This window comes from Choristoneura fumiferana, chromosome 20, assembly GCF_025370935.1.
Source record: "Choristoneura fumiferana chromosome 20, NRCan_CFum_1, whole genome shotgun sequence".
Lineage (NCBI taxonomy): Eukaryota > Metazoa > Arthropoda > Insecta > Lepidoptera > Tortricidae > Choristoneura > Choristoneura fumiferana.
In genome coordinates this window covers 10498299-10524137 of record NC_133491.1, presented here as the reverse complement: position 1 = coordinate 10524137, position 25839 = coordinate 10498299, and the positions used below count along the sequence as shown (strand labels likewise).

The following is a 25839-nucleotide window of genomic DNA, read 5'->3' as shown; positions in this document are numbered from 1 at the left end:
TTGGAATACCTAATATCGTTTAAAAAGGGCACCTTTGAGATGCATCAACGTTCATTGTGTTACACGTAAAGCAATTGAATTAAATTAAAAGGTTTGAATATTTACTCTTTATGTATTCTGTTTGAAACGGGAGAATTTTATTAATTTAATAATGTTTAGAAGTAAAGTGTATAAGATACCTTTCTTAATAAAACTAACTACTTACGACTCTTTGATCAGACCTCGTATTCAGGTTTTACTGGTACTGTTTTAAATCAATGTGCACATGTGCACTGATTAATCCACACAACAATAAGGCTAGGTGCCTATGCTATGAAACTGGGAACTAAGGTATAAACTCTAATTGTGCTCACGCACCTACAAAACGATCTGTCTACCTTCTAATTTGAATATTATTGCAAAATAATTGAATTATGTAGTAAAAAAAATTTGACAATATTATATGAACCTTCTTCACACTAAAACGTTTTTGACTTTACTACAAAAAAGTGAAACCAAAATGAAACACATCCTAGACATGCCTTAAATGACAGTTTTCTATGAAATAACATAATCGATTTAAGACGTGAGGTTTCCGGGTCAATATATTTAAATAACATGTGTTAAACACAGGTTCAACATTTATCTAAGTAAATTCAAAACACATTTTATAGCTGTTTTAAAAAGGGTAGCAATGAAAATAATTGAAATTCATGAAATACAACGTAACAAAAAGCGAACGAACAAAAAAAAAACAACGAAAAAAGATTATATTATGTTTGAATTGGGGACTAAGTATTTATTCGTTTTAAATGCTAACTGCTATTTTAAACGTTGATACTCAAATAACAGTCACGTACTTGTAGTTTGACAGCAAACAAAGCGTTCGGCACATAGCTTCAGGCTGTCCTCCCACGGCGCATTGGCGTTCGTAGCGCCGAGCCTTCGTAGCCGCTCGTGCGTAGCCCGTAGCACGTTCGTAACCCGTAGGCGGTCTACGATAACTTACGTGACCTTCCACAAAAGCCGTACGCTGAGCTAATATAATCGTATATTTATACTTACGAGTATTATGATCTCTGTTGAAATATTTTTCCCAAGACACGTATCCGTTTAATTAAATTAAACGTTGTTAAGTTTAAGAACGTTGTGAGATTAAAACAAATAATCTTTATTTACGCTACGATTTAAGCGGTTTTATATCTATTAACCGATAAAAACAATGGAGGTGGTTCTTAAATCCCTGTGGTTTTTTTGTGTACGACCACAGTATTCACGCATTACCTATCATATAATTTTTCGGAGTACATACCTACCCCGATTTTAATGATCTATCCTTTGCATAGGAATAAGGAATAAAATAACTTTACAGTCATTAAAAAGAATAGTTATTTGTGCAACAAGAGAGCAAAGTTGTTTTTTGTTGCGAGTGTTGATTTGGAATCCCGAGTAAGCGAAGGATTCTATAACTGAATCACGAGCGTAGCGAGTGATTCTAGGTTAGAATCCTGAGAGCAGCAAGGGATTCAATCAAACACACGAGATGCCAAAAAACTTTGGTCTCGTGTGACATATACAATTTTTCACCTCAGCATCGAGAAAATAATTTAAATGTAACATAAGAATAAAACCACCCGTTTACAAAACATACACAATTTTTAAAATATAATCCGATTATTAAGAAACAAATATAATAATCACATTTAAAACCTTTAGGTACTCAAAAATTATACGTAAAGTCGCGATTACATCTTTAAAAAGTCACCAGAAAGTTAAGAATGCCAAACATTGTTTAAAAGCGGTAAGTAGAGAGGTTTAGAATTCGGAACGAAAAAGTGTCCAGTAGGTACAATACAAATCTCATACTCATACCATGCATTGTAATTTGATCTTAGAACTTCTTGTAAAATTATCATACTTATTTTTTAACACTGCAAATAGCGTCATCTTTGGGTCATTAAAAAGGTTGAACAATAAACGTATAATTTATTATAAATATTATTAAACCTTTAAATATGATTGTATTAAAATTTATATCACATAAACATAAATAGATTTGTTTCAAAGTCATTAAATTTGACAAATTTATATTTATTCCAACTGTAGAGGCAGTATATATGGAATTATTTTATGAAAAGAAATCAAGAGAAGCGGCTTTCGTGCAACGACGTTGCATACTTTATTAAAAGAGTGGGAACATTTATGTTTTGGAAATATTTCGTTGTCATATAATTTATTAGGTATCGATATATTTTTAATACCATAAATTTTATTTTAGATTGTAATCAAAACATTTGATCCTATCTCGCTTTTTTCGAGTCAAAGTGAAAGTGTCAGATCATGAAGTTCAAATATTTGGAATTCAGTGAGTACACCCAACACTATCCTCAACATTAAAGAAAAAAAAAAGTTACTTTGTCTCGCGGAGTGAGCAAAGTGCGATTTTGTTCACTGATCTTTCATAGCAAAACCTGCCTGTTTGAAGTGCTGAGGTGAAATAGTTATTTCTGCAACAAGAGCAAAGTTGTTTTTTGGTGCGAGTGTTGAATTTGAATCCCGAGCAAGCGAAGGAATCTGTAATGAATCAATGAATCTCGAATGAATCACTAGCGTAGCGAGTGATTCTAGGTTAGAATCCTGAGAGCAGTGAGGGATTCAAACACAAGAGATGCAAAAAAACTTTGGTCTCGTGTGACACATACAACTTTTCATCTCAGCAGCGAGAACATAGGTTAGAATAAAATGACATATACTTACCCATTCACAAAACCAACAAAATAAAAAATATATAAATAATACGATTATTAAGAAACAAATATAATAATCACATTTAGAAACCTTTACTCAAAAATGATACGTACAGTCGCCATTACATCTTTAAAAAATAACTAAAAAGTTAAGAATGCCAGACAATGATCAAAAGTCTCCGGCAAGTAGAGAGGTTTTGAATTCGGAACGAAAAAGTGTCCAGTAGGTACGATACAAATCTTATACTCATAACATGCATTGTAATTTGAACTTAAAACTAGTAAACTACTTACTTGTAAAATATGTCTTATTTTTTTATACCTACCCTACTGCAAAAAGCCTCATCTTTGGGTCATTAAGAAGCAATAAAAAGGTTGAACCATAAACGTTTAAATTATTATAAATGTTATTAAACCTTTAAATATAATTTTATTAGGATTTATATTAAATAAACATAAATAGATTTAGTTGCAAATTCATTCAATTTGACAAATATTTTTTCTAATTCTAAGAGGTAGGCAGTATACGGAACGCTACTAAAAAAAACAAGAGCAGCGGCTTTCGTGCAACGAGGTTGCATACTTTATTAAAAGAGTCGGAAAATTTTGACATTTTGGAAATATTTCTTTTTCATGTAATTTATTATAGATATATTTTTAATACTTACTATAAATTTAATTTAACATTGTTATCAACACATTTAATCCTATTTCTCGCTTTTTTCGTGTTGAAGTGAAAGTGCCAGATCAAAGTGAAGTTCAAATATTTATAATTCAGTGAGTAGACCCAGCACTGTCTAGAATTTAAAAAAATAATTAAAAAGTTACTTTGTCTCACGGAGTCAGCAAAATGCGATTTTGCTCACTGGATTCTCATAGCAAAACTTGGCTGTTTGAGGTGCTGAGGTGAATAGATAATTATTGTTTTACCCGCCGAAATGTCATGTTTTTAGCATTTTTACAAGATTTCTCTGAATCGTAAATGATTTTGAATTAAACCATTAAGACATCATAGAGACAGAATTACAGTATCTATTTCGATTTTTCTTTCCTTAAATAAAATTATAAATAGTAAAACAGCATATCACTCATTCCTACAGCTCGGTCTTCCTGCTTGTGCCTGTCCTCAGGCACACCGTACCTAAACCCTATTTTGGGCGTGCCCGACACACTCTTGGCCGGTTTTTTTGTCATGCAAAAGCGACACGACACTGCAACTGAGTGCACATCTAGAAAAAGGACTGCTGTTATTTTTTAGGCAATATCAGTAACGTAACGATAGTCCCTTATATACGTCGCAGAACTCTTCTTACCCAATGTTCCATCGCTCACGCAATCTGTGGCAGCAGCACGTAATAGCCGGCGCTCTAGTTCCCGTGATGGACGACCGTCAGATTGCCGTGCCGGGGCTCGTCTCCGGGACATAACAGTATCCGGATATCTACATCTAGTTATTTATGGCCCGGAACTAGACCACGGCAAATCACTCAAGTAATGGCGATATGACCGTGTTTCTACTAAATCATTTTGTCACAAATAGTGCGGTAAGAGGCACTTAACTTGATTAGTTTTATGGAAAGCTAATTTTGAGCATATAAACGTCGGCAATGGGTTCAGGCACCAATAAAATAGTAATTAAACCTCACCTAAGATAATATAGATAGATGGGTCAGCACGTTACATAATGTTTGTTAATGTTTTCGCGTAACTAAACTAATTTATCTGGCGAGACCACATAATGTTCGCCAAGTGTGAACTTCGGTCTAACCAGACCCATCGTAGAATATTCTTATAGTACTCAACATTATTCTTATAGTATTTACTTTCTCATCAGGCATTGGGTGTCGTTTAACCTCCTTATATGATTAAGAGCTGCGGTACTCTTCTGCGTCCGGCGAGGGCGAAGAGCAGTCCGTGGACCAGTGCATTCTGGGCGTCGATCAATGATTTCCCGATCAATTATGGATATTCATTGGCCGACAACTGCCCGTGTTTATAAACGTATTCTGTTACCGAATAATGGGGCACGTTACATGTTTTCGCGTCTGGCGAGACCACTGTTAGTGTACTTCGGTCTGATCGTATAGGTTTTCTCATCAGGCATTGGTGTCGTTTAACCTCCTCATATGATTAAGAGCTGCGGTACTCTTCTGCGTCCGGCGAGGGCGAAGAGCAGTCCGTGGACCAGTGCATTCTGGGCGTCGATCAATGATTTCCCGATCAATTATGGATATTCATTGGCCGACAACTGATAACCCGATAAGGGAGGATGGTGTTATAGTATTCTGTTACCGAATAATGGCCGACATGTTTTATAACGAACCTTTATATTTGACGTTGGCAAATTGCCCCATATATGAGCAGAGCCACATTTTACATGATAATAATAATTACCTGACATTGTAATGTAATTTTTTGTATTTCAGAATGTATTTATCTATATAAGACTATTTTTAATACATAATGAGGGAATACTATTAAATTGTATTTCATTATTAGATACTCGTATATCATAACAGTTATTGTAAAAAGTTTAAATAGTGGGTCACGACTTAACTGGTTCTACTGTATCTTCTTCTTACCGCCGAAGATATGCTCAAACTGTACTCGAGGTATTCTACGAGCAAAACATGCAATAGATTAAACGTGTTTTCAGCCAAGGCTAGGTCTGGACCATCATTGCTATCAAGAAGCTAGTTAGCATTTGCTGAATTGTCTCGAAGTCACCTGCGCGGTTAATTGATGCAGGCAGACCTAATTACACGGTGCATCGCAACCAACTTATATTCAAACCGCACTCCTGCCCTTGACTATTTCCAGTCGCTATATAAAGGCACCTATAGACTAACAGGTGGCCTGGGGGGCTACTACAAAATTCGAAAATCGAAGTTCATATTACCATGTTCCTCTCACTCTCGTATTAAATAATATAAGCGTGAGTGGGACGGCAAGATACGAAGTAAGAATTGTGCATTTCGTACTATAGGGCCTGGTCGGCCGGAGTCGCGGCTACGTATACACATAATACATATCTATATAGAGAAATCTCTTACTTTGACTTGTAGATTTGCGTCTATAGTACTTTATAGGATGTGTGAGACAGCCTATACCTATTGCTTGATTATGCTTAGGCATGATTAGACAATATTGATGGACGAAAAACACTTATTAAGTTTCTGGTTTTAGCTCGCTGTTACATTACAGATTATTTTTCCTTTCCTATATATAAATGTACCACCTTGCAACTAAAACACAACTTTTTTATTTTTACTAAAAATATTACCATAAATCTAAACCTGACACGTAGGTACTTATGTACTTTATAATGTAGTTGACCTTAGCTAATAAAAGAATACCTACCTACTAATTCTTTGAAAGCGTCCGTAATGTGATTGAGTTCCATTAATTTTCTCCCACTCATTAATAGCGAATTCATTTTCGTGACCACGTCGCATTCAGCCTACATAATTTGCAAACCATGTCGCCATCAATTACATACGAAGGCGCCACTTGAAGCCATTAAAGTGTACAGTCCACAGTATAAAATGTCGGTCATTAGAATGCGCGTGCAACTATCATGGGAGCATTACACTGTCAGTTTATTTTTAAGCACACGTGCACAATAAATAACTTTGCTTCAAAAATATCCTAAATAATAACAATAATAATAATTTACTAAAAAATACCTCTCTGTAAGTCAAATTAAATTAAAATAAATTTTAGATATATCTTTTTCACAAGCTTTTTTCGCTGACGTACTTGCATTGTCGCCGAACTTGCAATGTCTACCAAATTTCAAGTTGATTCGTCTACTGTCAGTAAAAATAGAATGAGGTGGCACACGCGTCTTGCAATAACTGGGTCTTGACCTTTTAAGGCAGCAGAGGCAGCACCCAGCAATAAGTTATTACTTCCGTGCTACCGATTTGTGTACCGGCACGTATCAGACAAGTACTTGACCAAAATTTAAGTTAAGTAACTAAATTCACTTGCGGTAAGTGCGAATTGTGGTGTTTTTATTAGTATTGTCTGAACAAGCGCCGGCGGCCGCCATCAAGTGGGCGCTTGGTAACGTGGAGAGCACTCGCCAAGTTATTTTTAGTAAGCACTTATCGAAAGATTGTTGCCTAACTGAGTAAAGGTTTGCTACGACTTCAACTCGTTCTTTATGCAACGTTTTTATTATTTTTTTCTTTTGTAAATGTCTATGATTGAATTTGCATTGTTTTTAAATGAAAGATTGCTCAACTCGACTTCTGCTGAAAGTATTTTTTTTTACTCGCGTGCTACAATTAGGGAATGCAATCTCGCAAGATTGGGGCTCAGGCGAGATCTCGGGAGTTTATGAATTGTCAATACCATTGGCATTTTTGTTTGTTTAGTCTTGCAAATAATCACAATATTTGAATAAATTAGGAAAAAAGTAACAAGAATTATAGGATTGGTTTTGGAGTCTTTTTGTATTTTTTATTTCAACTCCAAATTTTGTTACTTTTACGGTCATCCCGTAACGAAACCCGTAAAAGTAACAAAATTTTAAGTTGAAATATAAAGTACAAAAAGACTCCAAAAAACAACTTAATTTGATTGCTTAATAGCGACATCTCTTGTCCGGGTGAGCGGTTAGTTCCAATGGAGTGCTGAAAGTTTCGATGAGGGCTAAAGCATAGATGTCGCTAGTGTCGCTGCTTAAGTGACTAAATAAGAAACAAATGCGTATCTATTATGACATTCAGCTTCGCCTCATGTCATAAATTCGCACTCGTATCTCAATGGCCCTTATTATCATACAGTTGCATAAATAACTATTAAACGAACTATAATAATTTATTTTCTCGCCCGCGACATTATGATAGCTAATCTTATGCAAGATATATGCGTGTTCATGCAGTTCCTCCACCCCCACACTGTAATAACACACACAAATCACACAAACCAATCTATCACCACCATCAAACTACACTGACGCGTTTCAAACTCAACCAGAGCTCATCTTCAGAGCAACACAACCGTACACCATGCTACCAAATGTTAGTCTAACATACACCGTGCTACCAGATGAGTAGTAGCATGGTGTACGGTTGTGTTGCTCTGAAGATGAACTCTGGTTGAGTTCGAAACGCGTCAGTGTAGTACGGTGGTGGTGATAGATGGGTTTGTGTATGTGCTTACAGCATATCTTGCATAAACTTAGCTATCATAAGGTCGCGGGTGAGCAAAGAAATTATTTTAGTTCATTGATATGGACCTCCGCAAAGTAGGTAACGCCTGATTCAATAAATTATTTGAAACTATGTTAGGGTTTATGTCTAGTTTTTATATTAATTAGTAATGTAAAAAGTCTTCTTTATAATAAGTTTGTAATTCTTTGTAATAAGTCTTCATTGTACTATGTGTTGTGGCAATAAATGACATTTTATCTTTATCTTTATCTTTAAGTATTTTTGTTTATAGTTTCGTTTTCTATCAAAGTTTATTCCCGTTACAGTTGCACAACTCCTAATGAATTTTAAGTAAATTACAAAAGGAAAAGTAACAATGAAATTTCGCTGCAAGGAACATGAATTCTTACAAAAGCGCAAGAGTTTGGTTAGTTCCCCGAAGTGAAGCACGCTCGATGCCGGCGCGGCGCCGCGAGCCGTCTGGCTTCTGATCCGGTTCAGGCGACTTCCGCGAACAAACACTAAACCTTCTTTCGTGAAGCTTAGACTGACTGAACATAACCCAATAACAATGATCATTATGAAGATTTAAAATGGCTGACGCCGGAAAGATTTATCGTAAATATCTTTATAATTGGAAACAACTTGTTTACGTATTTGTTATCACTTGTGGAAGGGCGTCTCAAATCACCGTAATTGGTGTTTATGACCTATTTAATAATATAATTTGTGTAAACACGAAGAGTATTGTTTATGCACAACGTCTTTGTTCAAGTCACAATATGGAGGAAGTTATTTTAATATAAATTTGCCCTCCGGATTTCAACGCGAGTTCAATTATTATTTTTAGTCATCGACGGAGCCGCGGACGAGTAGAGTTATGGATAATGAAGTGGATTCCTGGCTGCCGACAAAATACTGAACGAGACGGCATTGCTATTAACGACCGTCTAATTACGTCAGCTTCACTCATTGGACACTGTCCTGAGTGCAAGACTCGTGCATGAGCCTTTTGCGTTGTTTAGCACATTGCATAGTACCTACCCTATATCAAACAACGTCCGACTACTAGTCAAAAGCTATATCGTCATTGGCGTCAGAGATACCTATAATATAATGTTATAATTTATTATGTGCAGCACAGAAAGGAATGAGATAAGATAAACGTCTGAAATGTGATATCGTCCCAGCATCATTATATACCTACGTACACTTATATTCCAACTCATACTAAGTATTTAACTCAAACATATTTTTGACAACTGCTTTCAACGCGTCATTTGGAACATTAAGGATCATGTTGAACACGACCCAAAGTGGGTCTCGATTCACTGACTTATACGAATATTACACATTTTGTAAAAATTTCAAGTTATCATTGACCAAAATCCCACTGCACAAGGCTGTATTCAGACCTTGTGAGGATAAAGGCAATTGATGTAATTTTTTTCATCTCAGCTTAAAAGAAAATTAATTTAATTCATAACAATGATAGTAATATTAGAATTTCACTTGATGATCCTAGTACAATATATAATTATATATATATATCTATATATTATATATTATATTTTTTGATTTTGACGATTTCCAGTGGAAAATAATTGATTAAGTTTTATTTTTAAATATAATTTGTGAGACTTCAGTATTTAATTTCAACATTTGGTTTATGTATTCTTTAGATTTTTTATATAAATTTTCTAATTTGTCTTGTAAGTAATTAAAAAAGATATAATAATTTAATGTGAATGCTATAAACATTTATTTTAGTTATAGTTTACGAACGTATCTTCAACTCATAGAATCTAAGGAGTTAATGTAGATGTTGCTACTTTATCATCATCATCATCATTTGAAGCGAAGACGTGTGGTGTGTAACGGTTCGGATGTGTCACACGACCGTCACTGGGAATAAATTAGTAGAAAATTGTTAGTGGGGCCATCTATGAAGGTTTGATGGAAACTCGAAACAAAAACATGTCGACAAAGACAGTTAAATAAGAGTAATTGAGATTAGAATGTCGATGTAATTAAAGCAGGGATAATTTAGCAGTCAATTTAATGAGTAAATGTTAAATTTAATTGGAGATTAGAATTGTGTTGTTCGGGTATAATAATTAATGTAAAAAAACGCCATCTATGGTCAATTAAAGGAATTAATGGTAGGCGTCATGGAAAATTAGTGAACTAATGCCGAACTGGGTTTAGCGGCAGATTAACCTGGGAGGCTATTTAGTTAGTTTCACGTGGGAATTATAGAGGTCGCTTTTGGTAATGGAAATGTAAATTTTATCTAAAAACAAGAAATATGGTCACAAATTCATCAAAAATAGACTTGATATAGTAATAGAATCATTAGTATTAGTCTACAGTAGATCTTAGATACATTTGATGTTAATAATTATGTTAATTTAAAGAAATATCAACGAAAGCATCATGGAAACGGCAAGTTGTCGAAATTAGCTAAATAAGTTAAGAAAAACCGAAAATGCAAGCATTACGTAATCATAGTATAGATTATTGGTTCATTATCTATTATAAATTTAAGTTTTCATTCAAAACGGAGTAGTATTAGCAGAGTAATTACACATTTAGTTAAGACGAAATTACAAGTACTCTGTCGCACTGACTTAAAGTAGGAACGTGGCGAAATTATAAGCAAATTTTGAGTAGCGTAATTCGACAAAGGAAACTATGAATAAACGGCGCGAATTTGGGGATACCAGTTAATAATTGTAGGCAAATTAGCTATTTTATAACGAACAATAGAAGTATGTAATTGGCTATTTATATTCAAAGAGTGTAGGGAGTAATAAGTAGAAAATTATCATTAGAAGTAAGATTATTGTTAGATAGGTTAAGGAAATTAAAACGTTGAGGTAAAATTGAAGTATTTGACAAATACATATAAATATTTATTGAAAATTATTGTTGTAGCACAATATAAAAATGAAACGTATTTACTAGAATAGTTAAGCTAGGATAGTGTCAAGATAAATAGGAAATTTTAGTTCAAAAATAAACTTTACGGTTAAAATTTGGCTATTTTGAGATAAGGATTTGGCAGAAGAAAAAGCGAGAGCTGGCAATGTCAACGTTGTCGACTTTGGTAAGCTTGGCGTCGTTTGGTCGCTTGGCGCGAAAATACCAGAGGTCCCGGGAGAGAAGCTATAAATAGAGGTGACACAAAAAGGGCGGAGGCCAGATGGATTTAGATTTCGTAAGAGTCAACATCGTTATTTTGCTAGTCGGGGGGTTTAGTTTCTGTGCGCCATTTTGTTAACAAATTAGAGTCAATAGTATCGGATAATTTTATTTCATTAATTTTAATTGGGGATTTGCTTTTATTTAATTTATAAATTAATTTTAATTTACAAGAAATATGAGTATTTCTTCAGGAAGTAAAGTGTCGGGGTCTTGATCATTAATCTGCGGAATAATGATTAACTCTCTGGTTTTTTAATTATTTGTGAAATATTTAGTGCTGATTTTCATTCGGAAAATCTTTGTGTGAGGGACTTTGCGGTCTTGTGGCGGTGAAGTCCCTTATTTGTTCTTGTAGTGTGGAGTGATCGTTTTATAGCGTTTCATTTCAGCCTACGTATATTTTGTACTAACCCATAACTTTTCTGTGTTTTTCCCAACTTAATGGAAATGACTTTGGTTCCTCCATAACGTACCTTGGTTGAGCTTTAAGTCCGTTTATATCGTCTGATACCTAACGGTGACAACAGTAGATGATATAGGCTTCCACTTCCTGAAGCTGTGGCGGCTTCAGCGGCAAAATACTGTCGTACCAGCCACCAGTGGATTCTGTTTGTCTTTTGTAACGACTAAGTAGCGCTCGTCGAAGTGAATGCGTGTCTTGTTGACGCTTGGTTTGTACTTAAGAAACTCAGAATTCCTGTCCCCTATTTATTTACGTATTTATGCACAACGTTAGGTATTCTGCTGTTCCGCGGGGCTCTCCGTCATAGGGACTTTCCTTCGGGAAAGTTGGGAGCTCAGCACCATTTAGGGACCGATAGGGCTTTAGGTATACACACCATCATTGTTGATAGGAGATTAGAAGAAATTCATTGCACCGTGAATTTCTACATTACACTAAATGTACATGTGGGATTAATTCTCTAGTTTTGCTAATCACAGACAGAGAGTAGGGGCCTCAGGCAAGCTTAAAGTACAATTGTAGGATTTATTAGGGCTATATAGGTAGGGAAGTTCATAGGGCTTAGCTAGAGTAGCGTTTCCTTACACCGGGAAAAGTTACTATTTTAACTCACCACACAATTAGTTCACCTATGAGGGTTTTCCTCCAAATTGCTAAACTTCAACACAGAGCTAGGGAAAGCTTAAACTCGCACACACATAGTTTTAAGGCATAAATTAGATTTTAAGAAAATAAAACATAAAATTTATTTAAGTACTTACGTCAAAACTTCATTATACAAAACTTAGTTCATAAGAACTTGACTACGAATAACTTTATTAAAATTAGTAAGTTGACTTCAATTTAAAACCAAAATACGGTTTGATCATTTTGTTAAGAGTAAATAACAATAACATATTTTAGCTGTCTTTCCTATAATGAATAAGCGGGAATTGATATGACACGATCTCATAGCTAAGTGGACAATTAAATGCCAGATAACTTACTGAATAATATTTAACACAATTATCATCTAATTTCGATTTGAATTACGATTGCCAGCTAAAATAAGCTTTGTTTTGATAAAATTAATATCAAACATCATATTCATACTTTTGATCAAGATCTCATCAAATTATGTCTAGTAATAAGTTAGAGATAAAATCGTAGAGGGTTTTGGACCATCTATCAATTAAAATACAAAAGTCTTTCGTGTTATAAATACATACTAGCTGTTTTAGTTGTCGTACCTACTTACATTGAGTGAACGGATGTAGAAATCCTGACTACGGTCGATAGCTTACGTTGACACATACCAGGCAACAGTCTATCTGGAAATTTATGTACTTTTCATTCGATCTCGATTTAAACATAATTGATTAAGGATTGATAGTTGAAACAGTTTATTGTTCATTTAAAATATATGAATTGAGACAAAACTAGTCATAGACGAGTCCAAAACCTAATACAGAGGTTATCTTGAATACCCAAGGGTTATCTAGTTATAAGCTAGTTAGATTATTATTAACGCTTGTGTTCTGGGCGTAAAGTATAGAAATCGGTACTTACTTTCTGCTTTACTCTGGTAACGCCAAATGCTGGTAGAACTAGAAAATTAGACTAAGTAGATAGCTCATTAAAATAAGTGAAAGTCACTATGAGATTAGTAATTATACCAAAATAAAATTATGTCAAATTAGACATTCCATATATCTAAGATAGATAAGACATAATCTAAATTAAGAGATACTAGTGCCTATAGTAAATGAATAGCTGTAGTGTCTAAACTCATTCCTGAACTAATTATCAAAGTTATAATTAAGCATCTCATAGAGTATTCTAATATAAGCATAGAATAAGTAACCATAAGTCTAAAATTAGATTCAACTTGTTACAAAACATTGTGTTTGTATTTCCATACTTTGATTTGAATGCACCGAAAGTTAGTGCTTAGTCTAGTAAAATCACAACTTGACATATCCATAGAGATATATTGCTCTGGTGTGCGAAAGGAAAGGATCGGGGTGGCTGGAAGAGATCCTCCGAGACCTAGGTCTCGGTATTAAACTTAGTTTTAAGTCAAAATAGATTCAGAAGTAATACAAACACAAACACTATCCGTAGTAGAAATATTTCCTCTCATTTTTCCAAACTGATTATTCTAGGTAACCTGAAAGATCCATTTCTAGAACTATCCAGTCTAAACATACTAGTATATCTAAATTCACATCTCAGTAATTAAAGTTTCACCCTAAAGTTCAGTAGAGTTCAATCTAGAGTCAAAATTATCAGGAAGTTAGGTACTGCTTAATTAATTATAACATTAGAAACACAACTGTAGGCTTTTCAAATTAATTCTCAAATAAAAGCACTTAGGTTATTGCTGGGCATAAGGTAGGTTCCTAATCCACTAGACGATTCACGATCACAAGGCCATAAATTAATTAAATAGAAGGGTAAAATTACAAACCAGCATAAGTACAGTCAAGTACAAGTACAATTTAAAAAAATACTTATTATATCATCACCTATTATTACTAACAGCAAAGGACTTATTACAATATGGTATGCCATGACCAGGAAGAACTTAATTTAATTTACTTAAGTAATTTAGAGTTTGGTGTTAGTTTAATCATAGTCTGTTTACAGTTTGCAAAGCTGTGAGCTAGAATACAAACAAAAGTAGAAAGAAAATCATGACCAAAATGAGTATTTAATTAATAACATAGATAAAAATAATAACAAGTGTTGTAAATAAAAAGATTTGAGTTCAAGAATTAATTTAGATATAGATTGTAGTAAGTAAAAGATAGGTAATATAGCATAAAATCAGTAACGTTTTCCAAAACAGTGGTTGTTCTTTTAGACTGCCACAATTTGCTGTTCGTGAAATGGAGTTTGAGATTAATTTGAATTAAAGTTGTGATAGTATAGAGAATCAGCTCTCTCATTCTGAGAGGAGACCTGTGTGCTTAGTAGTAGGATATGCATAGACTGGGGTGATGATGATGATGATTATAATCAGGGTAATAGCAGTATGGAGATAGGAATAACTTGAGAATAGTTAAATAATTTAATAAATTTAGCGGGTCACAACATAAAGAACTTCTTGTCGAAATGAAGACGGTCGTAAGCACTTCCTATTTTTAATTCACTTCACTAAAAACACTAAGATAGTTTATTCTTGATTGACGAACATTCACAGAAGTAAGACGAGGGTCCACCCTTAGTTAAAAGCTGCAATGATCACAAGATCTAGGCGTGATGTAGGAGTAATCGATGCACTGTTTTCTTCGGCCTTAGTAATGAATAGTCATCTGTTTCATTAGAAGTAGCGTAGACAGTTTAGTAATATCAGATTTGAGAGCTAAGCGGATTAAAAACTCAAATAAAAGTAGCGTTTGCTTTGTTGCGAGTTGACAGTTAGAAGTTAAAACTGCAGGGCTACTACGAAACTCGAAAATCAAAGTTCGTATCGCACTGTCTCTTTTACTCGCATATTAAATGATTTAAGCGTCGGCGGGACGGCAACATACGAATTTCGAGTTTTGCACTTCGTGGTATAGGGCCAGACATCACACATGCGCATGCGTAGACGTGAAACAAGACGCCATTTTAGATATGAAAAAATACCGGTCAAACGACATTTCATACATCAAAAGTTAGAGAGAGATAGCAATATTTTAGTTTAAGCCCAAGTAAAGCTCGGTTGCCAGGCATTCTTAAGTAATAGGGGAAATGATTTATGAATCATGCATTAATTACTCAGGATTAGTATAATGAGAAGTTTTGCTTTAATCAGATTAGTCATGAGTAAAATAGTATTTTTAGTCACAATGCCTAGAAAGTAGAGCGCAGAGAATAGAAGTTGATCTAAGCAAAACAGTAATATATGATAGATTTACAGATCAGAAATTAACATAAAGTAAAAATCTGTTACTTTAGAATTTAATTTATGAGGGGAAAGCGAGAAAGTCAATTACAATTTATTACATTAAGTTTACTTATAAATGTTTGGTATAAACAAATCAGTAAATAACTAACGGGGTCGCTTTGTTGGTATATGAAAGTTGAGATAATTGTTATTAATAGTTTACCAAATTAATGATTGAGTAATTAATGAAATGATAATAGTAGAGGGTTATAGGTAAAGAAATAAAACAATATACCAAAAATTAATCATAGCACCTAAAAGCGTTTAAATTATTTTATTAAGAGGAAGATGTCTGCGGACAGCGGTATAGTTAGAGTGAGATTAGTTCATTGATTGTGTAGCAGGAGTGCATCCAAGTTCAAATCGTGAGAGGTAGACACTAGTTCAATCCATGCTCAAGTATGTGTGATATAGTGATGTTCAGCGCTCATCTGTCATTAGATTATCACACTTTCTGTAAATAAAAGAAAGAAATAAATAACAGAAAGAGTAGTTTGAAGTTAGAGTAGAATGAATTTTAATTGGGTTTTAGCTTACACAAACATTTGGAGTTTAAATGTCACTTGAAATGTAATAACAATAAAATAATTTAACAGTTGAAATTTTATAAGATTATGACATAGTGAGTTTAAGAAAGTTAGTACATACCATTCAATGTCAACAACAATGGGCTGTTGTGGGGTCTGATTTCATTGATTGAGCTCTTAAACATCAATTTCATTATAAGAGCGATCCGAGTGAGCTTTAGACATTTTACATTTGAGATACACTGGGTGAGGTTTTATCTGAAAAATAAAAGGCATTATTATTACACAGTTAACACTTGGACGTATTTAAAACGCGAGCACTGTTAATACCGTTTAAAACAATAGTTAGTTATTGTCGATACTTGAGGTCAAATCAATAGTTACAGTTAGATTATAGAACATAATTTATGTCAGCGGCGATCACCTGTTAAATTATAAACGCGCGGATACAGAAAGTTTTAGTTATGGTTAAATACTATTGCCGTATTGGGGACAAGCATAAGTTCATGGTAGTTTGAGGTTAGAACCCTACTATGGCAAGAGAATTATAGTGTTGACGTTGACAGATGCGCGGTGACAGATAGGAAGGGCGGTACGGGTATTTATTTTTAAATTGCACAAGAGCGGTCTAAAGGAGTTAAAGTCCATACAGTAAGATGTAAAACGTTTTGGAAGAAAAATTAGGTGGGTTTTTTTTAATAAATAATAAAATATATATAGGGCGATGAGAGAAACGTGTTCAAACATAAAACTTATGAAAGGTGTATGCATGCGTGTGTGTGTATGTATGTGTGTGTATGTGTGTGTATGTGTATATATATATATATATATATGTATATATATATATATGTATGCATTCCCCAGATTAGGCATAATAGCTAAGTTAAGGTTAAATAAAACTAAAATAATAAATATTAATTACAGAGTAAGAAAAAAATAATAAAAGAGAAACAAAACCAGGCATCAAGAAAATTATTAATATAAAATAAATAGAAAAATGGAAACGAGGAAGGGAACGCGGAAAAGGACTTGGACTAGGAAAAGGGCTGAGGGTGCGGAAAGTAGAGAGCGGCGAGAAACATCAGTGGAAGTGGGCGATCAAGAGAGTATGTCTGATAGGACACGGTTACCTCCTAGGGTTGTTAAGAGAAGACTAGGGCGGACTAGCATTAAGAGAAGCACAGAGTTTAAGATGGGGACGTATTGTAGAGCCTTGCAGAGAACAGTTAATAATTTGAATTCGAAAGTAGAGCAAATGGGAGAGGAGATAAAGAAGAGGGGGACGAGTGTAGGATCAAATCCGCCACCAGAGGGGGAAAATTTCGAAGAAGTTGATCACCCACCAAGTGGTCAAGAGCAGTTAAATACGGGTTTAGAGAACGCTAAAGGGGACGGAATAGGAGTTCTGACGGCAGGTGAACACAAAACCATTATCTATAACGTGCGAAATTGTAATGTGGAAAAGCCTAAGTTTGGGAACAACATCAAGATACACCCCATTACTTTTCTTGAAGATTTAGAAAATTATTTAAAGAAAACCGGTTCAGAGGGACAGCATATAGATCTGGTACAGGAATGTTTGGTGGGAGATGCGAGAGATTGGGCGCGAATATATAAGGAACGGTGGAATAGTGTAGAAGATTTTAAGGAGGACTTTCTGGCTACATATTGGGGGGAGGCAGAGCAAGGCACTATAAGGCAAAGCATAAGTCATAATACATGGGATAGGGTAAGAACTCCGTTGATGCTGAGTCACTTTCTCCAGGTAGTAGGGAAAGCGCAGATGCTCACCTATAAAATACCAGAAAAACAATTAATAGCAGAGGTTATGGGGCACTACCCAAAATCGATACGTCAGGTATGGGTATCCTCCGATATCAATACCATAGTGAAAACAGCGGAATTTCTTACAAAAATGGATAATATTAATAAGCAGGAGCCTCACACGTATACTCCAAGTAGCAGTAATGATAAGAATTTCGAAAATAATAAAAGGAAAATGGAGCTAGGATATAGAAGGTGGCGGCGACCAGTTGCAGGACAAGCGAATTTTAAGACACAGGCGAATGTGGTGACGGAGATAGTAGAAGACAATTCAGGAGAAACAGGTTATGGGCCCGTGGAGTTAAACTAAGCGAGGTTGAGAGATGTGTCCCTGAATCAACCTCAGGCATAGGGGACAAGGTTTTGCATATGATGAGTAAAATGAGATGGGTACCTGGGCAGATGTTGGGCGTGAACGGAAGGGGGTTAAAACGACCAATAGTAGGGAAAATACTAGATCGGGGAGAAAAGGAAGGGCTAGGCTATAGGGAGAGTAGGGAGAAAGAAACACAAATAGAGGAAAAAATTATAGAGGTACTTAAATTAAAGGCAGAATATTCATATGATGAGGGGGAGGAAAGGCAAAGGGTAAGCTCAGTGTTTGAGGATGAAAGGGATATGGTAGGTTGTAACAGCCAGTACAAATCAGAGATAAAGGTGAACATATTAGGGTATGACGTCTTAGTTTTATTAGATACTGGGAGTGATATAACGTGTGTTTCAGAGGAGTTTTGGGATGGGTTAAAGGTTAAATATCCTCAATTATCGGAAATGCCAATCAAGCCATTTCAAATAATAACCGCGGTAGGACATAAAAGTATAGACATAAGGCGAATAGGACTTTTACCTATGAGATTAGGAAACACAATCGTAGATGTGGGAGTGCTAGTTGTGCCAGGGTTAGCTAGGACCGTAATATTGGGTTTTGATTGGATGAAGGTAAATGGAGCACAATTGTCGATGAACAATGATAGAGGAATGTGGGTTTTGTTGGAAGGAAAAAGAGAGTTAATTAAATTTCATGAACCGGGAGTAGAAAATAATATCACAGTAAATAATCTTAGTAACAATTTGCAAAGGGGAGGGGATGGCTGTCAATTACAAGGGGTAAAGGTGGGGATGGAGTTGAATGACCGAGAAAAAATAAAACTAGACAGATTGTTAGAAAAATATAAGACCACGTTTTCAGAACAGTTAGGAAGGGCAAATTGCTATGAACATGAGATTAAAATGGAAGCACATAATGCCTTAGTAAAGAAATCATATCCCGTACCGTACGCATATAGGGGAAGAGTTGAAAAGAAATTAGACGAGATGGAGGAATTAGGCATTATAAGTAGGGCATCGACTCCTTATTGTAGCCCACTTACGTTCACATTAAAACGAGACGGTTCTATACGAGTACTTTTAGACGCGCGCGAGATAAACAAATATATGATTGCTGAAACTGAAAAACCTCCTATCCAAATTGATGTATTGAATTCCTTTCACGGGGCAAAGTTTATTAGTATAGTAGATCTAAATAATGCATACTTTCAAATTCCAATATCCGAGACGAGTAAAAAGTACACCGGTTTTACAATGAATGGGAGGTCGTATGTTTACAATGTTTTACCTCAGGGATTAAAGACGTCAGTGGGGAGTTTTAGTAGGGCCATCGATCAAATATTGGGGAACGAGATAAGAGATTTTTGTGTGAATTATTTAGACGACCTTGCTATAATAACCACTGGAGACTTCGATCAACATATAGAACATTTAGATATAGTACTGGGAAGGTTGAGTAAAGCAGGATTAACATGTAACATTAGGAAATGTGAGTTTTTGTGTAAAGAGATAAAAATGTTGGGTTTTATTATATCCACAGACGGAATTAAAACTGATCCAGAGAAAGTAAAGGCAATAAGAGAGTTTCCCACGCCTAAGAAAATAAAACAAGTCAGGGCCTTCTTAGGACTATGTAATTTTTACAGGAGATTTATTCCTAACTATAGTGAACACATACAACCTTTGTGTGACCTCTTAAGGAAAGATATAAAATGGAGCTGGGGTGAGGGGGAGCAGCAACAATTCGATAAAATTAAGACTTTATTCATAAACACCATAGAGTTGCATCATCCAGATTACAACAAGCCATATTATTTACAAACAGATAGTTCCGGTGTAGGTATGGCAGGTGTGTTATATCAGTTAGGGGATGAAGAAAGTAAGGCAATGCAGATATTAGGGTTCCACAGTAAAGGGTTCAAGGGGTCGCAACTTAACTGGACTGTGACAGAACAAGAGTTTTTCTCAGTAATTAGTTGTCTGGCTAAGTTCGAAACATATTTACGCGGAGCTAAGGTAATAATATTAACGGATCATAAGGCACTAATATTTGTCAAAAATTGGAAATTATATAATGCTAGGGTGACTAGATGGATAAATTACCTAGAGCAGTTCGATTATGTATTGAAACACATAAAGGGGAAAGATAATATAGTAGCGGATATATTATCAAGATATTTACCAGAGGGGGATCTATTACAAGAAGAAAAGACCAAATTACCTGAAATCTTATATACAGAGTCTGGGATAAACAAGGAATTATTAAAGGATTTAGATAATATTTCGGAATTACAGAAGGAGGATTTAGAACTACGAAACATAATAGAAATGATTGAGAATAAGGAAATGAGTCAGCATAGACGAGTAAATAAAGTGCTAAGTAGATGTAGGATGGAAAATGGCATTTTATACTTTGTGACGGGGCAAGCAGAAAAAAAATTGATAGTAGTACCAAATAGATTAAAGGAAACAATAGTAAAACAGGTGCATTTGGAAATGGGACACCAAGGTACATATAAAGTAATAAAATACATCAAAGACAGATTTTATTGGAGGGGGCTAAACAAATGTGTAAAACAAATTATCAGGAAATGTCATGATTGCCAAGTAACCAAAAGTAACCCAGTGAAGTATGTAGGGCCTTGCCAATCAATAATAACAGAGGAGATAGGGGAAATAGTCATGGTAGATTTATACGGGCCCCTACCTACCGGAGCTTTTGGGATGAAATATATTTTTGTAATGCAGGATTCGTTTAGTAAATTTGTGAAATTTTATGAATTAAAACAAGCTACATCAAGGTCGGTAATTAGCAGGGTAAAGAAATTTTTCGAAATAATAAAGCCAAAAGTAATATTGTCAGATCACGGTTCACAATTTATCAGCAAGCTGTATAGAGAGACTATGTTAGAAAACGGAGTAAGGGTTATGTACACAACGGTGAGAAATCCACGCCCTAATATCGTTGAACGAGTCAACCGGCAGATAGGTCAATTACTCCGACTTTATTGTAGATCAAATCATAAAGGGTGGGTAGCGGTGTTGCCTAAAATAGAAGAGCTATACAATAATACATTCCATGAGAGTACGGGGTACACGCCATGCGAGTTATTGTATGGGGAGAGTACCGCATTAACATTTGACAGTAAGTTGACAGGGGTAGAAAGGGAACTGGATGTACTACATGTAAGGGATAGGGCGAGAGAAAGTTTAAAACGGAGAGGGGAAAAAAGGAGGTTAAAATTTAATCAACGTTATAGGTTAATTCAATTTCAGGTTGGAGATTTGGTTAAACTCACAAAAATGAACAAATCTGATGCAAAAAAGAAAATTACTAAGAAGTTTGAAGCGTTGTATGAGGGGCCTTATGTAGTGGCTACTAATCCCTATCAAAATGTATATGTTATAGTAGAGCCCAATACTAACAAGGTAAGGGGAAAGTTTAACGCTATACATTTGTCCAGGTACTATCAATAAAATTTATAGAGAATAGGGGAAATTTTAGCTGGTTGAAGTTGATTCTGGGACACACAAGGAGAGAACTATTAAGTAACCACTATCTAACATAAAATGGGATTAAATAGTTGCAATTAGTTAAATTAATAGATTAAGAGAAAATGTGCTACAAGGAAAGGACTGGGGGACAGTCTGGCATTCTAGTGACGTCACAGGTTGAGGTCTGTTAATTAATGGGTAAATATAAATTAGATTAATATATGTTAATTGTTAATTACCTTTCTAGGAATTGAGATTTTTTTGTTAAACTAAAGCTTGGAGAAAGGCATTATTAGTTAATTTAATGTGGAAAAAATATGGAGAGTTAGATATTAGTTTAAATTGAAAAAAAAAAAAAAAAATATAAATACCTAGAAATAAGCTCAACTGAAACATTGTTAGGCTAAGGCTAGCTTTAAGAGTTTAATAAAGTATATTTGTTTTATATAGAGTCATGTTGGGCAACGGGGGGAGCACGTATAAAACCATTTTAATCAAGGTGGCTGATTTTGCATAATTTAAAACAGTGGCTTATATCCTTGACCCTTTAGAAAAAAAATAAGTCACCGAGATGTAATGCTTATATACGTAGGGGTGGTGGCGGCTCTCTAAAAATAAATTTAGTTAACTACATTAAGACAAGTAGGGTAATTAAGATAGAAATAAAATGGTGAGGTGTTGTGAGTGGTCAATGAAGTAACAGTTGATATGAAAATAGGGGAAACGATAAAGGGAGGCGGTATGGAATTCTGAAATTAAAATCACCCTTAAAACACATACAAATAGAAATGAAAATTAATTTAACATAAAATTAGCTTAGATTACAGGTCTATAGTAAATATTATTTATTAACTGAGTAATAAAAAAAAATGTAAGCAGAGAAAATTAAACTTAAAAGCTAGTAAATTATAGTGTAACCTTATGTTGCAGCATTTACATTAACTAGAACAAATGTTATACAATGTTGGAAGGAAAAGGGGAGTAAGCGCCAGTTGTATATAAGTTTAAAAGAATAGAAGTTAATTTTCCTCGGAGTGGTCATTCGCCAAAGTTATTACAGAGTTGTGGGCCATGTCGTTATTGTGTTGAATCTGAAAGAAAATGTAGACGGTTAGCATTGACATTTGGGTAGGACAATAACAACATCTTAGATTGGTAGAAACATAAGAAAAAAATTACGATATTCACCTTGCGATTGTAAGCTCCGGCTTTTCGGTTGATGTCAGACAAGATGAGGGGTACAGTAGAGATTTCAATTAAGTACATTAGTGGGACAGCAGAACCTTGGGTTTCGTTCTTCGCGACGATCCCAATTTCACAGATAAAGAGACATGACAGCGATCATAGAGACAAGGAAATTTCAGCAACAATTTATCGGATCTGGTGACAGACATTATAATTCTTTTCCTCTTGCAAACGATTGAACCACGCAGCGTTTCACTTAGTTAGTTACCAAAGTATCCAAAGTAAGCATCTAAAGTTGAGATAGTAGGAAGAGTTTGATGATGCGCGCGCAGATTAGCTTCTTAATAATTAGTGTACAAATTTAAAATTAAATTTAATAACATAGCGTTAATGTAATTAAAAATGCGTCTATTGAAACGGCAATAATTACGATACAATACGATTTGCTTTGACAGGAGGATTTGACATTTGATTTGAGAGGTTGCCGTAGGGAAGAAAAGTTAGTCACATTGTAGGAAAATTATAACGGAATTTGCGTGTTTTGAGGTGACTCAAACGGACGTACGGTCGGTAGCTAACAGTAAGAGTAATGGTTAGTTCACAAAAAATATATAGATTGCAGTCCGGAAATGAATCTTAAAGGGTCTTAAGTTTATAAATTTAAATTGAGTAAAGGATGCTAAGTTAAAGTTTCAAAAAAGAGGGGAAAAGGAGAAGAAATATATTATAAGTATAAGTTAATGCCGAGTAGTCAAATTTACCAGCAAGTTAGATACTATAATAATAGATTTTAAAATTTTGATATTAAGTGTGATAAACCAATTGGGTTTTGTATGCCAAATTAATTCTTAGAGCTGAGTTAAGAGTGTAGAAAAAATTGTAATGGTATCTAAATTGATGACCGACCGTAAAGTAGATAATATTAGTAGAAAATTTTAGTGGGATTATCTATGAAGGTTTGGTTAATATCGAAACAAAAACATGTCGACAAAGATAGTTAAATAAGAGTAATTGAAATTAGAATGTCGATGTAATTAAAAGGGATAATTTAGCAGTCAATTTATGAGTAAATGTTAAATTTAATTGGAGATTAGAATTGTGTTGTTCGGGTTAATAATTAATTAAAAAAAACGCCATCTATGGTCAATTAAAGGAATTAATGGTAGGCGTCATGGAAAATTAGTGAACTAATGCCGAACTGGGTTTAGCGGCAGATTAACCTGGGAGGCTATTTAGTTAGTTTCACGTGGGAATTATAGAGGTCGCTTTTGGTAATGGAAATGTAAATTTTATCTAAAAACAAGAAATATGGTCACAAATTCATCAAAAATAGACATGATATAGTAATAGCATCATTAGTATTAGTCTAGAGTAGATCTTAGATACATTTGATGTTAATAATTATGTTAATTTAAAGAAATATCAACGAAAGCATCATGGAAAGGGCAATTTGTCGAAATTAGCTAAATAAGTTAAGAAAAACCGAAAATGCAAGCATTACGTAATCATAGTATAGATTATTGGTTCATTATCTATTATAAATTTAAGTTTTCATTCAAAACGGAGTAGTATTAGCAGAGTAATTACACATTTAGTTAAGACGAAATTACAAGTACTCTGTCGCACTGACTTAAAGTAGGAACGTGGCGAAATTATAAGCAAATTTTGAGTAGCGTTAGTTCGACAAAGGAAACTATGAATAAACGGCGCGAAATTGGGGATACCAGTTAATAATTGTAGGCAAATTAGCTATTTTATAACGAACAATAGAAGTATGTAATTGGCTATTTATATTCAAAGAGTGTAGGGAGTAATAAGTAGAAAATTATCATTAGAAGTAAGATTATTGTTAGATAGGTTAAGGAAATTAAAACGTTGAGGTAAAATTGAAGTATTTGACAAATACATATAAATATTTATTGAAAATTATTGTTGTAGCACAATATAAAAATGAAACGTATTTACTAGAATAGTTAAGCTAGGATAGTGTCAAGATAAATAGGAAATTTTAGTTCAAAAATAAACTTTACGGTTAAAATTTGGCTATTTTGAGATAAGGATTTGGCAGAAGAAAAAGCGAGAGCTGGCAATGTCAACGTTGTCGACTTTGGTAAGCTTGGCGTCGTTTGGTCGCTTGGCGCGAAAATACCAGAGGTCCCGGGAGAGAAGCTATAAATAGAGGTGACACAAAAAGGGCGGAGGCCAGATGGATTTAGATTTCGTAGAGTCAACATCGTTATTTTGCTAGTCGGGGGTTTAGTTTCTGTGCGCCATTTTGTTAACAAATTAGAGTCAATAGTATCGGGTAATTTTATTTCATTAATTTTAATTGGGTTTTTGCTTTTATTTAATTAGAATTAATTTTAATTTACAAGAAATGTGAGTATTTCTTCAGGAAGTAAAGTGTCGGGGTCTTGATCATTAATCTGCGGAATAATGATTAACTCTCTGGTTTTTTAATTATTTGTGAAATATTTAGTGCTGATTTTCATTCGGAAAATCTTTGTGTGAGGGATCTTTGCGGTCTTGTGGCGGTGAAGTCCTTATTTGTTCTTGTAGTGTGGAGTGATCGTTTTATAGCGTTTCATTTCAGCCTACGTATATTTTGTACTAACCCATAACTTTTCTGTGTTTTTCCCAACTTAATGGAAATGACTTTGGTTCCTCCATAACGTACCTTGGTTGAGCTTTAAGTCCGCTTATATCGTCTGATACCTAACGGTGACAACAGTAGATGAAATAGGCTTCCACTTCCTGAAGCTGTGGCGGCTTCAGCGGCAAAATACTGTCGTACCAGCCACCAGTGGATTCTGTTTGTCTTTTGTAACGACTAAGTAGCGCTCGTCGAAGTGAATGCGTGTCTTGTTGACGCTTGGTTTGTACTTAAGAAACTCAGAATTCCTGTCCCCTATTTATTTACGTATTTATGCACAACGTTAGGTATTCTGCTGTTCCGCGGGGCTCTCCGTCATAGGGACTTTCCTTCGGGAAAGTTGAGAGCTCAGCACCA

At 34.7% G+C, this 25839-nt stretch overlaps 1 protein-coding gene and 1 long non-coding RNA gene across 3 annotated transcripts in view; both read right to left on the bottom strand.

Moving 5' to 3' along the window:
* The window catches only part of klar (klarsicht), a 413798-nt gene that overhangs the window by 279374 nt on the left and 108585 nt on the right, over window positions 1-25839 (bottom strand). The gene's annotated exons all lie outside the window — the stretch shown is intronic.
* On the bottom strand, window positions 14597-16815 carry LOC141438955 (uncharacterized). 2 transcript variants are annotated; one of them, XR_012452534.1, is made up of 3 exons: window positions 16423-16815; window positions 16120-16256; window positions 14597-15925 (listed from the first exon to the last, which is right to left on the bottom strand). It is a non-coding gene; the product is annotated as an uncharacterized lncRNA (long non-coding RNA). The 2 variants fall into 2 exon arrangements; XR_012452535.1 differs by lacking the exon at window positions 16423-16815 and adding an exon at window positions 16329-16402.